This window comes from Scyliorhinus canicula, chromosome 16 (genome assembly GCF_902713615.1).
Source record: "Scyliorhinus canicula chromosome 16, sScyCan1.1, whole genome shotgun sequence".
Classification (NCBI taxonomy): domain Eukaryota; kingdom Metazoa; phylum Chordata; class Chondrichthyes; order Carcharhiniformes; family Scyliorhinidae; genus Scyliorhinus; species Scyliorhinus canicula.
The window spans coordinates 59,986,584-59,999,441 of record NC_052161.1 but is presented as its reverse complement, the minus strand read 5'-3'; the positions used below and the strand labels follow the sequence as shown (position 1 = coordinate 59,999,441).

General features: G+C 46.8%; 3 protein-coding genes across 3 annotated transcripts in view; 2 read left to right on the top strand and 1 right to left on the bottom strand.

Annotated features, from left to right (window-relative positions):
* Window positions 1-12,858, top strand: part of LOC119950988 (interferon-induced protein with tetratricopeptide repeats 5-like) — a 999,792-nt gene that overhangs the window by 645,881 nt on the left and 341,053 nt on the right. The window lies entirely within an intron of this gene.
* LOC119950954 (interferon-induced protein with tetratricopeptide repeats 5-like) overlaps window positions 1-12,858 on the top strand; it is a 169,565-nt gene that overhangs the window by 5,801 nt on the left and 150,906 nt on the right. The gene's annotated exons all lie outside the window — the stretch shown is intronic.
* Window positions 1-12,858, bottom strand: part of LOC119950956 (interferon-induced protein with tetratricopeptide repeats 5-like) — a 189,296-nt gene that overhangs the window by 56,821 nt on the left and 119,617 nt on the right. The window lies entirely within an intron of this gene.

Here is a 12,858-nt window from a genome sequence, read left to right as displayed (position 1 = left end):
ACCACATCCTTCATACCATTCAGATTCCGGTTCCATTGAAATTGAACAGAATATAGCGAATGGAAACCAAAAGGTAAATTAATCAGATGCAGAAAATCAACATCATCAAAATGGAATGCCCTTCACTGATTGAGGCTTATTCATGTCCACGTCAGGGCCTACAGAGCAGGAAATTCTGATCCATAGCACCAATGGTTCTGGTGCTTTGGAAGTTAGTGATCTTCCAGCTTCTTCTTGGAAATGGAAACCTGTGTAGAATGGCAAACAGGCGATGGACAACATGGACTCAGTGAGAGTCAGGATACTGGAGCAGAGATTTCAAACAATTCCGGTGGGGATAACCTTGATACAGGTCATTTGGAATATTAACCAGGTTCAGGCACATGTTTGGAGAATGAGTGAGTCCAGAAAAGGGAGATATCATAACAGGTAACCAAATGTTTTCCCAGAGGGAGGTTTCCAGAGTTACCCGAAAGAAGGATTGATAATAATAATCTTTATCAAGGTTTCACTGCTGAAGGTATTTCTGTGTGAAGGAAGAGCCTGATGTGGAGACGTTGTGGAGAATCCTCTCCAGGACTGAAAACTGAAGCAAAATGGAAAGGCAACATGACATCAGGATGAGACAGAGGAATGGATTGCAGTGATTTCTCTTCCTGTTGCTGACACCTCAGATGTCTCTCCAAGAATCTATTCTTGGTCCCCACCGGTTTCTCAATTTCATGCTGCCCCTCATAAAAATTATCCAAAATTGTCGGGACAGGTTCCATTTTGATGCTTTGAAAGTCCATTCTCGCCACCACCACCCTTGGCCCCCGACATTATCACTAATTAGTCACAAAGTTTGTGTAACATTAAGCGCAGAATGAGCAGAAATGTTCTCCGACTAATTATTGAGAAGAGGGTGGACATTGGGCAGGAATTTCTGCCGGCGGGATTCTCTGCCGGCGGGATTCTCCGTTTTGTCGGCGGCCGGGGGTTTCCCGATAGTGTGGGGCTGCCCCAAAATGGGAAACCCCATTGACCGGCCAGAATCCCGCTGGCGGGTCGAGGCAGAACAGTGGTGTGGCGGGGCAGAGAATCCAGCCCAAAGTTTAAACAACTAAGCACTTCGGGCGCGATTCTCCCAGAGGGGGAGAAACCGTAAGGCTGGCATCAAATCCGGGCGGGTTTGACGCCAGCCTCCCCCTCCCCGACCGGGAACCGATTCTGGTCCCCGGTCGGGGCTAGAATGCCGCTGCCGTAAACTCCGGCATCGCGGGCTTAACGAATTTCGTTAAGCCCGCTTGCCAGAGTTTGCGCCGGCTGACGCGTCATATGACGTCAGCTGCGCATGCGCGGATTGGAAGACTCCAACCCACGCATGCGCAGATAACGTCATCGCGCATTTGCGCGAAACCCGCGCATGCGCGGGCCGGGATGCCCCTCAGCCGCCCCGCGAAGTGATACAGCGGGGCGGTGGAGGGACAAAGAGTGCGCGGGCATCGGACCCGCTGCCCGCGATCGGTGGGCACCGATCGCGGCCCATGGCACCCTTGGCACGGCCGTGGTACTGCCGTGCCAATCGGTGCCATGGTTTTAAAAATCGGGACTTTACGGCTGTTTTTACGAACGGCCAGACCAGGTGTGTTTGCCGTTCGTAAAAACAGCCGTAAAGGGCTGGGAACTCGGCCCATCGGACAGCTGAGAATCGCTGCTGGCCGTAAAAAAACGGCGGCAGCGATTCGTATCGGGAGTCGGGCGTGGGGGGGGGGGGAGAATAGCGGGAGGGCGTCGGACGAGCGTGGCCGTAAAATTTTAAGAGCCACGCTATTCTCCGCACCGTCGTGAGTGCGGAGCATTGCGCCCTTCATTTCCCAGTTACTAACTCTCTGATCACTGATTCAGACTATTCGCAAACACAGAGTCCTACTTGACAGTGAACTTAGATTCTAACCACATTTCTGCTCCATCACTCAATCACCGTCTAACATGATGCCTCACTGCATTTGCTGTTAAAACCCACATCCAGGATTTTGTTACCTCTATACTTGACTATTTAATGCCTTCCTGACCATCGTCAGGTATTCCACACTCCATTAATAACATAAGAACATAAGAACTAGGAGAGGAGTAGCCACCTGGCCCTGCCAGCCTGCTCCACCATTAAATGAGATCATTTGATTTGATTTGATATATTATTGTCACATGTATTAGTATACAGTCAAAAGTTTTGTTTCTTGCAAACAAACAATGCTTACCATACATAGGGAAGGAAGGGGAGACTGCAGAATATAATGTTACAGTTATAGCAAGGTGTAGAGAAAAGATCAACTTAATACAAGGTAGGTCCATTCAAACATCTAATTGCAGTAGAGAAGAAGCTGTTCTTGAATCGGTTGGTACATGACCTCAAACTTTGGTGTCTTTTTCCTGATGGAAGAAGGTGGAAGAGAGTGTGTCCGGGGTGCATGGGGTCCTTAATTATGCTGGCTGCCTTTCTGAGGCAGCGGGAATTGTAGACAGAGGCTGGTTTGCGTGATGGATTGAGCTACATTCACGACCTTTTGTAGTTTCCTGGTCTTGGGTAGACCAGGATCCATACCAAGCTGTGATACAGCCAGAATGAATGCTTTCTATGGTGCATCTGTAGAAGTTGGTGAGAATCGTAGCTGACATGCCAAATTTCCTTAGTCTTCTGAGAAAGTAGAGTCGTTAGTGGGCTTTCTTAACTATAGCATGGGGGGACCAGGACAGGTTGTTGGTGATCTGGACACCTAAAAACATGAAGCTCTCAGACAGGGCCATGTTCCCCACTACGCTTCCTGAAGTCGATGACAATCTCCTTTATTTTGTTGACATGGAGAGAGAGATTATTGTCGTCGCACCAGTTCACCAGATTCTCTATCTCATTCCTGTTGGAGGGGAATTTGGAAATCAAGTTGGAGGGGAATTTGGCCACACAGTCATAGGTGTATAAGGAGTATAGTAGGGATCTGAGGACACAGCCTTATGGGGCACCGGTGTTGAGTATAACCGTGGAGGAGGTGTTGCCGCCTCTCCTTACTGATTGTGGCCTGTGGATTAGAAAGCTCAGGATCCAGTCATAGAAGGAAGAGCCGAGGCCAAGGCCACGGAGTTTAGAGAAGAGTTTCGGAGGAATGATAGTGTTGAAGGATGAGCTGTAGTCAACAGAAGGTAGTTCTGCTTTCACCCACCAGTGGAAACAACCTGCCCGCATTTATCCTATCTATTCCCTTCATAATTTTATATGTTTCTGTAAGATCCCCCCATCCTTCTAAATTACGAGTATAGTCCCAGTCTATTCAACCTCTACTCGTAATACAACCCATCTCAACTCTGGAATTAACCAAGTGAATCTCCTCTGCACACCCTCCAGCGCCAGTACGTCCTTTTGCAGGTGAGTAGACCAAAACTGAACACTAAACTCCAGGTGTGGCCTCACTAACACCTTATCCTGTTGCAGGATAACCTTCCTTGACTTGAACTCCATCCCTCTCACAATGAAGGACAAAACTCCATTTGCCTTCTTAATCACCTGTTGCACCTGTAAACCAACTTTTTGCGACTCATGAACTACGACACCGAGGAGCCTCTGCACAGCAGCATGTTTTAATCTTTTATCATTTAAATAATAATCCCTTTTGCTGTTATTCCTACCAAAATAGAGAACCTCACATTTGTCAACATTATATTCCATCTGCCAGACCCTAGCCCATTCACTTAAACAATCCAAATTCATCTGCAGACTTCAAGTATCCTCTGAACTTTTTGCTTTACCACTCATCTTAGTGTCATCTGCAAACTTGGACATATTGCACTTGGTCCCCAACTCCAAATCATCTATGTAAATTGTGAACAATCGTGGGCCCAACACTGATCCCTGAGGGACAACACTGGGTACCAATTGCCAACCAGAGAAACATCCATTAATCCCCACTCTTTGACTTCTATTCATTAACCAATCCTCTATCTATGCAACGACATTACTCTTAACACCATGCATCGTTATCTGTTACAGCAACCTTTTGTGTGGCACCTTGTCAAAATCTTTCTGGAAATCGAGATATACCACATCCATTGGCTCCCCATTGTCTACCACACTGGTAATATCCTCAAAAAATTCTACTAAATCAGTTCAGCACCTCCTGCCCTTTATGAACCCTTGCTGCATCTGTCCAATTTGATAATTTCCATCCAGATGCCTCACTATTTCTTCCTTGATGATAGATTCCAGCACCTTCTCTACTACTGAAGTTAAGCTAACTGGCCTATAATTACCCACTTTCTGCCTACCTCCTTTTTTAAACAGTGAAGTGAATTGAAAATCGCTTATTGTCACAAGTAGGCTTCAAATGACGTTACTGTGTAAAGCCCCTAGTCACCACATTCCGGCGGCTGTTCGGGGAGGCTGGTCCGGGATATGAACTGTGCTGCTGGCCTGCCTTGGTCTGCTTTAAAAGCCAGCTATTTAGCCCAGTGGTGTCACGTTTGCTGATTTCCAATACGCCGGGACAACCCAGAGTCGAGTGAATTTTGGTAAATTATCACTAGTGCATTTGCAATTTCCCTATCCATCTCTTTTAGCACTCTGGGATGCATTCCATCAGGGCCAGGAGACGTGTCTACCTTTAGCCCCATTAGCGTGCCCATCACTATCTTCTCAGTGATCACAATCGTCTCAAGGTCCTCACCTGTCATAGCCTCATTTCCATCAGTCACTGGCATGTTATTTGTGACTTCCACTAGGAAGACTGACCCAAAAAAATCTGTTCAGTTCCTCAGCCATTTCCTCATCTCCCATTATTAAATTTCACTTCTCATCCTCTAAAGAACCAATATTTACATTAGCCACTCTTTTTTTGTTTCATATATTTGTAGAAACTTTTACTGTCTGTTTTTATATTCTGAGCAAGTTTACTCTCACAATCTATCTTACTCTTCTTTATAGCTTTTTTCGTAGATTTCTGTTGCCCCCTAAATATTCCCAATCCTCTAATCTCCCACTAATCTTTGCCACTTTGTATGCTTTTTCCTTCAATTTGATACTCTCCCTTATTTCCTTAGATATCTCCGGTCGATTTTCCCTCTTTCTACCATCATTCCATTTTGTTGGTATAAACTTTTGCTGAGCACTGTGAAAAATCGCTTGGAAGTTTCTCCATTGTTCCTCAACATTTTCACCATAAAATCTTTGCTCCCAGCTACCTTAGCCAGCTCTTTTCTCATCCCATTGTAATCTCCTTTGTTTAAGCACAAAACACTGGTGTTTAATTTTACCTTCTCACCCGCCATCTGTCTTTTAAATTCCACAACATTGTGATCGCTCCTTCCAAGAGGATCCCTAACCATGAGATCATCAAGAGGGGCTGGTATAGCACAGGGATCAATAGTTGTTTTTTTAGAGCAGACCAGTGCAGGCCAGCAGCACGGGTTTAATTCCCGTACCAGCCTCCCTCAACAGGCGCTGGAATGTGGCAACTAGGGGCTTTTTACAGTAACGTCATTTGAAGCCTACTTGTGACAATAAGTGATTTTCATTTCATTTTTCATTTCATTAATCAATCCTGTCTCATTACACAGGACAAGATATACGACCGCTTTATTCCTCGTAGGTTCCATTACATACTGTTCGAGGAAACTATCACGTATACATTCTATAAACTCCTCCTCAAGGCTGCCTTGGCCGACCTGACTAAACCAATCGACATCCAGATTACCATCCCTCATGATAACTGCTGAACCATTTCTACATGCATCAGCTTAATTTGAGTTTATCCGAGAGTAAACCTTATGAAAGTAGGAAAAAAATAAAATTCCTTCGCCCTCAGCCGTATAAACCCCCATGGATCTGTACCCCCATTTGTGCCATAAAGCCCTTCAATTCCTTTACCACAGTCGGCCTCCTCCCTGCTTCGATAATGACAGATCCAATTCTGGATCAATGACCATGTTAATGACCATGATCAAATTATGCGACTCTAAGTCCAGGACCTTACCTAACACCCGCCTCATTGTCTCCATCTTGTTTTCGGACAATGCTCGGCACAACATCGAGGGCCGAAGGGCTTGTTCTGTGCTGTACTGTTCTATTGGCCTGCTGCCTTTGTCCTAACAGGCACCAAGGGCACAATTCTCCCAAAGGGAGACAAACAGCCGACGCCAGAGTGAAACCCGGAATGTTTCACTCCGGTATCGGAGGCCGCTCCTTGCCCCCTATTCTCCCCCCCACCTCCCCCCCAACCAGGGGGCCAGGAGCTGCGGCGCGTGAATCTCGGGTGCCAGGCCTTGAAGCTTGCATCAAAGCAGCGTACCGGGAATGACGCAGCCAACGGCGCCTAAGTGACGTCAGCCGCGCATGCATAGGTTGGCCGGCGCCAACCAACACATGCGCGGTTGCCGTCTTCCCCTCCGCTGCCCCGCAAGACATGGTGGCTTGATCTTGAGGGGCAGCAGAGGGAAATGAGTGTGTCTGTTAGAGACGCCGGCCCGACGATCGGTGGGCACGCCCGTGGTGCTCGATCCTCCCTCCGCCCCTCACAGGCCCCACACACAGCGGTCGCGCACTGTTCATGCCGGCAGCGACCAGGTGTGGTTGGCGCCGACGTGAACCGGTCGGGTTCGGCAGGCAGCTCGGCCCATCCGGCCGGACAATCGCCGGTCGCCGTTAGAAACGGCAAGCGCCGATTCTCCGAGGGGCATGTCGCAAAAGGCGACACGCCATTTTGGGGGGTGCGAGAATCGCGGGGGGTGCCAGGGCAGCGTGGCGTGATTCGCCCAGCCCTCCCGCGATTCTCCAACCCGGCGTGGGGGTCGGAGAATCGCTCCCCAAGTCCCTTTAATCTATCAAATTGTCACTTGCTCAGTTTCACTTGCCAGCTTCAGGCTCTCATTTCACATTCAGGAAATAAATGGGGCGCGATTCTCCCAGACAGGGAAAAATCGTAAGGCTGGCGTCAAATCCGGGCGGGTTTGACGCCAGCCTCCCCCTCCCCGACCGGGAACCGATTCTGGTCCCCGGTCGGGGCTAGTATGCCGCGGCCGTGAACTCCGGCATCGCGGGCTTAACGAATTTCGTTAAGCCCGCTTGCCAGAGTTTGCGCCAGCTGACGCGTCTCATGACGTCAGCCGCGCATGCGTGGATTGGAAGACTCCAACCCGCGCATGCGCGGATGGCGTCATCGTGCATTTGCGCGAAACCCGCGCATGCGCGGGCCGGGATGCCCCTCAGCCGCCCCGCGAAGTGATACAGCGGGGCGGCGGAAGGACAAAGAGTGCGTGGGAATCAGACCCACTGCCCAAACTCACACAGCCTGACATAAAGCAGACAGGGAGGCAGTTCACTTGGAGTCAGGGCCTGAGCATTTCCTTTCCTTTCCTGGGCTGATCATCAAGTTCTCCATTTTAAACTGAATGTTTGAGCGGGGCAGCAGTGACGGATTATCTACTGCATTGTGGGTCATGAGAGACCATAGTTAAATTTACCAATAATGATATATTTCCTTGTGGGTGACTAGGAGCAGGAATGCCTCTCAGGATCTGATTGAGGGAATATTGGATCTCCCTTGCCCTGTTTTAACCCCTCCTGAATTACATGGCTGTCCTGATGGTGTTTCAGCTTCAGCTACTATGTGGTCCTTTCCCAGTAATTCACTCTTCACCAATTTCAGATTTCTTTCCCCTCCTTCTTCATCTTTACACTTTAACACTCTTGACCACTGATTCTGTATTTGAGGTCCACTTTCAATTCTCCCTCTTGGTCAGCCTATCTGCCCAAATGCCTCGCCCATCCCTTCAGCACTCCTTGACATTCCCACTGCCCTACCCATTGTATGGTTGCCTCCTTCTTAGATTGACTGACAGTTTCATTCTGGGTCTCCATTTGCAACTTCAAATGGGTCTATCAGGACACTAATCATTGTCACTTTTTCAGCAGCATCCACAACAGCCTCCTCTCCTTTCTCAGAGCTCTACATCCAGTGCACTCTCTTGGGGGCTAATCTTTCCAATCTCCTCCCTCGCACACACCCCTCCCAGTGTTGGCCCTGTGGATTCGGCCAAGGGAGATCAGCTCTCACTACTATCCCCAAATGACCCTCTGTTCAATTGTGAACAAGGTCCTTGCCACTCAGGAGCTTGTTATGCATGGTTTCAGTGGAATCAAAGCTTCAAACTATGTTAATTAGAGAATGAATTCCAATGATGCATACCTTAAGATTCTGATCAGGTGGAAAATGCCATGAATTTATTTTTAACCTTTACCGACAACATTCCGCTGATTGATAACATTGTTCAGCGTGTCATCATTTCCAGATTCTTTGATTCTATAATGTTGGAATAGAAACTGAAGCTGCCAAATTTAACCCATTGTTTTAGTTTCTGGCTTCTGACCACAGGAAAACAATTCAAATTGAGTTTTGGGACTGGACACCAATGTAGTTCAGTGAGCAAAGGGGTGTTGGGTGAAGTGGACTTGGTGCGTGTTAGGAACCAGGCTATAGAGACTGGGATGAATTAAAATCCAAGTCTCCATGGGGGATACAGTTGATGCAGGAATTGTGGAACCAGCTTGGAAAATTAATCAGCTGATGTCCAGGTTCATGGACAGGTGTGGAGGGTGAGTGAGTCCTGAAAGTATTTGAAGGGGAGTTACCAGGGCTGATGAGGAATTGCTTTTCTCAACACGTAGATTTTAAGAGGCATCTAAATGAAGGAGGGGTCGAACTGGAGGGTGGACAACAGAAGGGTATTTCCCTGAGAGTTGTACACAGGATAGCAAACAGAGGACTGGGTGGGAGTTACCTTGAGGTCCGGAAGTGACAGAGAAATTCATTATGGGCGAGGAGAGTGAATTTCTGGCCAGGACCTGAAGCTGAAATGACAGGAGTTCCAGGACCATTTTGAGGGCCCTCAAGAACCAAATCCACATAAGGCATTTTCAAAACCTTTCTCCCACATGCTGTATGGGACGATAGAAACCAAGTCCATTCTTATCTATCCAGTGGTAGACAGAGAACCGCCTAAAATAACTTATTTTCCTGTTGCTGCACTGTTACATCAAGTGTCCTCCATAGATCTACCCGAGGCAGCTTCCTCATTGACTGTTTGTACTTCAGCGACATCGTCCCTAAATATATAGGGCTGGATTCTCAGTTTGTGAGAGTCCGTGTTGACGCCGGGATTGATCATTAATGTTCTACTGCCCCGATTAGCACTCCACTGCCAAATAAACTCTAGCATCCGAGTGTCTTACACTGTGCATTATCTGATCCCCCCCCCCCCCCCCCCCCCCCCCCCCCAAACCGGGAGAAGGCGACCCACAACTGCAGGGAAAGATAGAAGACCAGAGGGGGCCTGGGGGAGGCCGTAGAATACCAGGTCGGGCCTGTTAATGATATGCAAATAACCATTCCTGTGCAATTTACAAAGAGCCCATTCATGCGGCTATTGGTGCACCGGAACATGGCGTTCCACTGGCCACCTTGCCCCGATGTTAGGTCAGGTTTTACACCATTTTAATTCCACTTTTTGTTTGGGTCCAGAATCATCAAGCAGATGCAGGAGACAAAGAAGAGCATTTTTTCAGTGGGTGAATGTTTTGTCAATATGTTTAATACGCATATAAAGTGAAAAAATATCTAGGGCGGGATTCTTCCCTTCCCTGTGGGGCGGGAGGTTCCGGCAGGACGGAGTAACGTAAACCACTCCGGCGTCGGGCCGCCCCAGAGGTGGGTCCTGAGTGCGGGCCAGGCCACCGTGGGGGCACTTCCGGGGCCATATCCCCCTGTGTCCCCCCAAAAACTCTGGAGGCCGCCCGTGATGCCAGGTCTCGCCGGTAAGGGACCTACTCCAATTTACACTGGCGGGACTGGTAGAGAACGGGCGTGACTTTGGCCCATCGCGGACCAGAGAATTCGGGTGGCGCCGGGGCCCAAAGGGCCTGGTTTAGCACAGGGCTAAATCACTGGCTTTTAAAGCAGACCAAGCAGGCCAGCAGCGCAGGCACAATTCCTGTACCAGCCTCCCCGAACAGGCGCCGGAATGTGGCGACTATAGGCTTTTGTGACAATAAACAATTTTCATTTCATTTCATTTCGTTGAGTCACGCCGGACCCCACCATTCTCCGAGGTGGGCGGCGCGACACACGCCGGGCCGATTTATGGGGTCTGAAGAATTTGGAGGACAGCGGGGGCCGGCTTCACACCGACCCCCAGCAATTCATCGACTGGCGGGGTGTCGGAGAATACCGCCCATACTTTTTTTAACTGTTGTTTGTCATAAGGCTGTTAATTCTATTGAAAGGTATTTTACTGTATAAAGTGAGTTTGGAGTCACGGAAAGTGAAAGAAAGAATTTTTTTAAATTTTGGTTTATCATGAGGATGTTAATTCCATGAAAGAAACTATAATCCATGTCTGCTTGTGTCTCACCCCCACAACACAATGATGTGCAGGAGAAGTGGATTGGCCGTACTAAATTGCCCCTTAATTGGAAAATGTCATCTAAAAAATGGAACTATAAAGGACAGAGTGGGCATGGAGTTTATGTAATCTTTGGCGATCACTCGGTAAAGAGTCCATTATTGTCGACCTTAGAAACTGTGTTATTGGGTATGGGTTCTGTCGGTCCTTGTATAGCTATGAGCCCGATCCCAGAGCCACATCTACAGGTGTTTCCAGTGGGATCGGTCCTTGGACTCCTGGGGCGGGATTCTCCGAACCCCCGCCGGGTCGGAGAATCCTTGGGGGGCAGCGCAAATCCCGCCCCTCCACCCCGACACTGACTGCCGTATTCTGCGTCACCGCTTTTCGGGCAGAGGTGGATTCGTGGAATGCCGGTCGAGGGCCATCCATCAGCTAATGCCTAGTTAGAGATGTCTGACCGGAGGTTGCTCTGTTCAGTAATAATTTGGTATTTTGATTTTTTCTAACCCGTAAAGTTTTCCTCCGGGCTCTGTCATTTAATGCTCTCAAATATGTAACCAATTGTATCATTAATTTTCCCCCAGTACTGTCTAAAACATTCTTCTCTGGAGTGTAGTTCTCGTCCTTCTTGTGAACTGGTTTGTCTGTTATTTATTTTTTCCGTCTGAAAAATCAAATAAACAGGTCAAGGGTGGAGAGGGCCCTAATCTTTAATTTGTACTTTCTATTTTCATTTGGTTAATCCAGAAGTGCCCTCTCCAGGACTTCCGGATTTATTTTGCCACCATTTCTTTCCTTTTTCTTTTTGAACTATTTTATTTTCCTTTTCATTGATGTACATCATACAATTAAGGCCTGTTAAGCCTCCTCCTTCTGTCATTGTACCCCTGAGTGAGATTTGAAGAATCTCAAACTTCTCCTCTTTTGCTCATTCTGATCCAATCTGGTCAAAACCTTACCCTGATACATTACCAATATTGCTACTGCATTTACTTTAATTACTTTATTTCGATTATGACCGGATTTTTATGAAGGTAAGTTCCAAACATGACATTTTAACTGAATCATCTGTCCTATCAATGCTGCTAATCGGTTTTAATTCACTGTCTTCCCAACAATTGGGTCATGTGTTTTAATTGTGGTACAATTTCTTTAGCTCAGACACCATGCCCCTTTAATTCAACTGTATGTTTACTCAGATTCTGAACAATCTTGTCTTTACATTTTACAGCTTCACTGATTATTTTCCCTGCCGTTTTAGTTGGTAGCTGCATCCAAACTTCCTCTGTATTATCAATTGGTGTTAATATCTTAATTTTTCTTGCATCTATTTTAATCAAATCATTTTCTGCCATCAGATTCTCATTTCCTGATACTGCAAGTAATTCTCTTAATCTAACTTTTGGTCCAATATCTTTATTCTCCAAAGCTCCTTCTTCACTGTATTTAACATTCTAAACATCTTTTTTTTTTCGAGTGCTGATCTTATCTTCAACGGGCACTAGGACCCTGCGGAGCTATGCAGTGTCAATTTCAACGCAGCAGTTTCAAAGTAATTACCTGCAAGCAGCTGACTGCTGCCCAGGACAAACTCTTTATCTGTTTATTCAGAGACCAATTTAGTTCTTAACATACTGATTTACGACCTCAGATCACTGATCACATTTCTACCTGCCGTTTATAACTCAATTAATGTGAAACTCGGTTTTGCAAAATATAACATTTTTTAAAATACAAACATCAAAGGAAATTCACACATCCTTATGAAACATACACACATTCATTCATCCACTCAGATCTTGGATCTTGTAATAATCCACCGGAAGCAGGAGTCCCATCACCACACCAATATTTATTTACAATAATTATATACAAGAGCAGCTCCAAACAATGCTGCTAGCATTCCAGTCAACTTAAGACTGGATCACAAAGCCTACACAGGTGCTTATATGGGCCTCCTCAATGAGCTATCATTGAGGGAGCTCATACTCCAATTGGCCAACCAATAATGCCAATTGGAGGTTATTACAGATCTCTACTTTGTAGGATTTCACAAATCCTTATTAAACACACACACACACACTTATCGATTGACATCTTGGACCTCTATTCAGTAGGGTTTTAGTTACACTTAACAAAAATTGAGACCCCTCAATGCTGATAAGTTTCACTTATGCAGGGGTTTTTTGCCTCCGTTAAGCATTTCCACACTTGTTTCATTGCTTCAACTCTCTTGACCATGTTTCAGAGCAAGACAATTATTCTAATTGCCATTTTTCAGATTTCTAAGTTCTGTTCCTGGTTGTCCCTTTCAGATGCAATCTTAAATTAAGGATAAGTACCCTTTCTGGGCCCCATCCAAGGCTAACTAAGGCACTATCCTCCCGTTTTAGTTAAGGGTCGATTGGTTATTGGTCTCTAAAGATTCTAAGC